Here is a 5,268-nt window from a genome sequence, read left to right on the forward strand (position 1 = left end):
CACAGTAAAATTCAGAGAGATGTACTTCAGAGGAGTGAACGCAAATAATAACGCAAATAATAACGCAAATTCTATCCTGATACCATGAATAATAACGCAAATTCTATCCTGATACCATGAATAAAAGGATATTAAAAAGTTCAAAAGTTCTCTATTAAGAAGGAAAAAGTTCCCTTAGTCTGAGGAGCCCCAAACTAATATGTGTTAATAGTAGTTGAATGGTTACGATGTGCTTCCACAATAGGATAAAGTATATTGAAAATCTATGATTTTCCAACACTGTTTACTGATGTATTAGGATGTGGCTTAGAAGGAATAATTTATCTTAAAAAGCATGCAATGGAGAGGCAGAGTTACAAGGCAAGGTGACAATCAGCCCCTAGCTGTGTGACACGTTATTTGGTACCCTACCAGGATAGCCCTAAGATTACAGCCTTTCCTCCCAGACCAAAGATGGACTGATGGATTGTCAGATCAGCCCTACCCCTGAGCAGATTTGCCTTTCCCTTTTACCTCCCAGCTTTCACTGCCTTCTGCCTTTCTCCACATGACTATATTGTGGCAGTAAAAACACGGACTCTGGATGGTGTTCCACAGACCTTTCTTGTTAGTCAGCATTAGTCTTTTATAGTCTATCTAAGTTACATGCGAAGTGCACACACTTAATTATCTAATTTGATTGGTAGCAATATACTGTTCACACGCCTTATGCTTCATTTGGATTGGTTATAGTTTTTCGGTTGTCTTTACTATTTTTGCCTTTCGTATTTCCTTATTTTGTAGTTGCTGTTTTTTGTTATTGAGCAAGTGGTGTTCAAGGACATAGCCCGAATTCGTCAATGTCAAACAGCTGTGCTGCACCCTCTGCCTCCACACTATATGAATTATCAAAGCATATTTTTGCACTGAACAGAAGACCCCATCCCAGTGCAGCATGGATGGGTTTCAAAAGACCCTAATCTCGGTTTTGATGAGGTTTTTGATGAATGGAGAAGATGAAGCCTGCTGGTCTGTGCAATGAGACCACCACGTACTCCTGGAGGTTAACTGATGGGTATTCATTACTCTTCAAGGCCTCCAAGATTTTACTTTTTAAACTCAGGCTCCATTGCTATCACTCCTCTGTCTTCAATCCCTCCCCTGCACCTTCCTGCTGCCCCCTTGCCCTGAGCCTTTCCCCGACGTCTGCCACCACCGCCTTGCCTCACATCTCTCCTGCTCCGGCCTGGATCTCCCGCAGTCAGGGCTGGAGCCAAGCTCAGCAGCCTTGGTGGAGTTTATCAGCTCGGGATCTGCCAGCAACAAGTCTTGGTCCCCGAGGGGCTGGCGTCCCTCACCACCAAGGTGTGTCTCCGTTGTCTGAAGCAACACGGGCATTGAGGAGCCTCAGGATCACCCAAAGCCAACAGGGACCCGCGGCACCCTGCCCTCCAGCCAGGCCATGCTGCATCAGGAGCCTCTGCACAAATTACTACGTCTGCATATCACAGCGATCTGCCTGTCAAAAATAGTAGCTGCAGTCTTGAAGTCGGTATGAGGATGATGCTGCACCCAGATTAATGAGCACGCTCGCTCTCAGCAGGGCCAACTAGCCAGGGTAGGCTGGTGGGTTAATTCAGTTCCAGAGCTGGCTTGTTTTCTAGTTGTGACCTTGTTTGCCTCTAATTTGGGTATCTTTGCATGCTGTCACACTACATCTTGAGACCTGGCAGCATCTATGCCACTTCTGAAACGCCGCTTAGTCATTTAGTTCATATAAGCCTTGTCCCACTCAGCAGAGCTATACATAAATATGTTTTAAATATCTTGGCACCAGCACGCTTCTCAGGTGGTTTCGGGAACCTGGCCCACACAGCCATTTCATGCCAAGCTGAGAGTGCCTGATTGCTGCTCCATGAAAAACCTGGACCAATGCATTGCTTGACGTACCTACCACAAAAGTAAATCAAACTGCAGAATAAAATACAAGAATCAAATGAAAATACTAGCGATCACCATACCACTAGTACCCATGAGGAAGGTACAGCTAGAACAGGCACCCAGAAGACTGAAAATCCACCAGAAAATATAAGTTCAGTGACAAGCCCTGAGAACTGCTTATATTTATTTGCAGAATAAAACCCTGTCTGTCTCGCTCATTTGCTCTTTAGAGAGGAAAGTAACACTTAAAAGATGTACATAAAGTCTTCAAGAATAGAGTTTAAATGAGGTGACTGTCTTCAGATTTACTTTCAGAATCAATTCCCTTACACTAGGCTCAAAGTCACAAGGCTCAAGGCAAGGGTAGCACAAAATTTAGTAGGCCTTTACCATAAAGACACCATCTTAGCAAAAAAAAGAGTTAAAAATTTTAAAACACAGGGAAAAGTACACTTTGCCCATTATACTTACAATAATCTGAATTACTGTACCATATCTGTATTCTGGCATTACCTAATCATCCAGGTTGAAATATCTTGTCATTGCTATAATTTTCCGAGAAGCAATTGTATTACTAAAGACATTACAAAAAAAAATTGGAATTTTCCTGATTAGTAGGAACAATATAGCAGGACCAGAAAAAAAATTGTTTTATTCAGTATCTTTGAGGGATAGACAGAACCAAATTTCTGAGAAATTGCCTCTTTCATCTCTCAGAAAATTGAGCCTGTAATTATATTCTAGATCTTGGTAGAGACTTAGTTTTTACATCATTGTTATGCACTTGTTCTTTATATGTATGTTAATGTGCCTTTTTCATATTTTTTTATGTATAGATGATTCATTCTGAGCAGCAGTAAAGGAATCTTGAAATTTTTCATCTTTTTTTCCACACATTTTTGCAAATCCGGTCGCAGCTTTGCATAGATGTGAGTTTGTAACCCAGTATTTTCAGTCTGTGTATACGGAAACCGTCCTGAGTTCTTCGCATTAGCGAAGTAACCACGGAAAGCTGCAACAACCTTCGTATGGGAGGAAAACTGTAAGGAGATATTGAAAATGAGCTGCTGTTAAGAATAACTTGGTTAAATAGCAAATACAGATGTCACAGCAGCGCAGGGCGGGTTTTGGAGGAGGCAGGCAGGGTGGGGAGGTGCGATTAGCCGGGGCCCTTGTCAGGGACGGGGTTATCGCCGGCGGGGACTCCTGCCAGGTCACGGGGCAGTATTTCTCTGAAGCAGACAATCTGCAGGAGTTTAGCCATAATAAAACAGGATAAAGCGTGTTTTCGCAAACACGGAAAGGACGCAGGCTCACACTGCGAAAACAGCTGCGAAAACTGTTGGTGTTTCAGAGTCTGACTTTCTCAGCTTTAATTCTTAAGATATTTAATTCTTCATAAAATATTTAAACAGGAAACAGTGAAGATGAGTAGAAATTTACGGTCTGAGTGGGGAAAAAAAAAGAGTGTTTTCAAGGGAATATAGTATTTGGGGTTCTGCTTCTTGCAAAATCTGGTAAAAACAGAGGGAAAAAAAAAGGAAGTAAACTTTTTCATCAGGCATATTTTCCCACAGAATGATTAGCAGCGAAGCAGAGACGCTTGTTTCAATTTGTGCAAATCTCCAGTTTACGGAAGTACGCGAATATCACAGGGGCAGTTTCAAAATTTAATATCTGGATTTCTCAGCCCCAGATTCTGCACAGAGAAACCAAAAGGAAAAGCTCCGGCACTGCTCGCACTTCTGAGATTACATCAATAACTGTGTTGCATCCCTCACCTTATACTCACCGTAGGGTGGCTATTTTTGTCCGCAGTCATAACGCCACGGCACAGTGATAACTCCCTAGGAAAGTGCGTGGGGCTTCACTGCGTGGTTTCATTTACGCTCGGGCTGATCGCTCAGCCTGAGCCCCCGAGCTGCCCTGGCAGGGCTCTGGGCAGCAATGTGGCACATTCACCTCCAAAGCTCTGTTTCACACTATGCCAATGCCTTCTTTTTTTTTGCTTATAAAAGGGTTTCCATTTCTAATGCCTTAATTCCTGCTCATATTTCAGAGATCTGTCAACAGATTAAAAAATCGCGCATGGGCACCCAAAGGTTTAATCCAGCTCCGTGTCCACCACTAGATGACTTCGGCGTTACTCACGTACCTTGTACAGATCAGGAAGCCTGCGCTCCCAGATCCCTCGCAGGCCTAGGCCCACACTTCATGAGTTAAGAACAGCTCTCCCTCCTCAGCCATGTTTGGCTTTGGCATGTTGCATATGACAAGGCCAGCTGTACTAGTAGAGGTCTGGGCGTCTAATCAACCAGAAAGAGCAGGCAGCTATCTCTGGCGTCCTCCCCCGTCCCCCGGCAGAACACATTTTTCCAGAGCCACTGATATTCTTGCAGCACAGACCTGATTTATGACTCGTGCCTTCAGAAGCTACTGCAATGCCCATCCTTAATTTGATAGTAACAGTTACAGTAGCACAAGCTGGTAATATGTACAGAGGATCTTTCTGTAAATTACTTGTATTTACAGAAATAAATTCTGTTAGTATTTCCTATTTTCAGCCATTCAGATCTGTGAATATGAATGCTCCTGTGTTTGTATAAAAATATCCGCAGGATGCTCATACTAAAACATTATTGAAACATGTACAAATATATAGGTATATGAGAGAAATACAGAATGAGAATTAAAGAAAAGAATTATACTAAATATACTCTATCAGAGAAATACACTAAATAAATACCTGTTTTTAAATTGCCTGTTCAGCCCACAGAACAGTCCAACAACTGTGTTGCTCAGGCCGATGATCCCCCCAGCTACTTTCAGTTGAAGCACACAAAGGTGAACATAGCAATTAGATAAAAAACTTGAGCTTCTTTCTAATTTCCACACGTTCAAGTACATTAAGTACTTAGTGGGCACACTTTTGTGGATCAGCTTTTGCAAGCCCTGTTAGAGGGGCCTCGTGTCCTCAGCCCTGGGGTGCATCCTGCTGAGCTACTGCACAGGTTGAACCCGCACAGCCCCGCACCACTCCTCACGAAACGCTCCGCACATGGTACTATTAATGCTGAATGTTTTTAACATCTCTAAGTTATTTGTTTGATAGAAGGCAATCGAGAAGGGTGAAAAGGGCTGTACCTTTGACCTGCAGCGTAGAGCTCTGCAGCAGTGCGCAGCTGCCCCGAGTGGTTTTTATGTCCAGGATTAACGGGGATTGGGAACGACGCAGAAGCAGCGTGCTGAATCAAGGGTCAGAAATCGCTTTGCAGGGCGATTTCTCTGGTAAGATTCAAAACCGATGATGATTTCCAAGTACAAGCAAACACCCTAATGCCCTATATT

This window comes from Chlamydotis macqueenii, chromosome 4, assembly GCF_036417535.1.
Source record: "Chlamydotis macqueenii isolate bChlMac1 chromosome 4, bChlMac1.mat, whole genome shotgun sequence".
NCBI lineage: Eukaryota > Metazoa > Chordata > Aves > Otidiformes > Otididae > Chlamydotis > Chlamydotis macqueenii.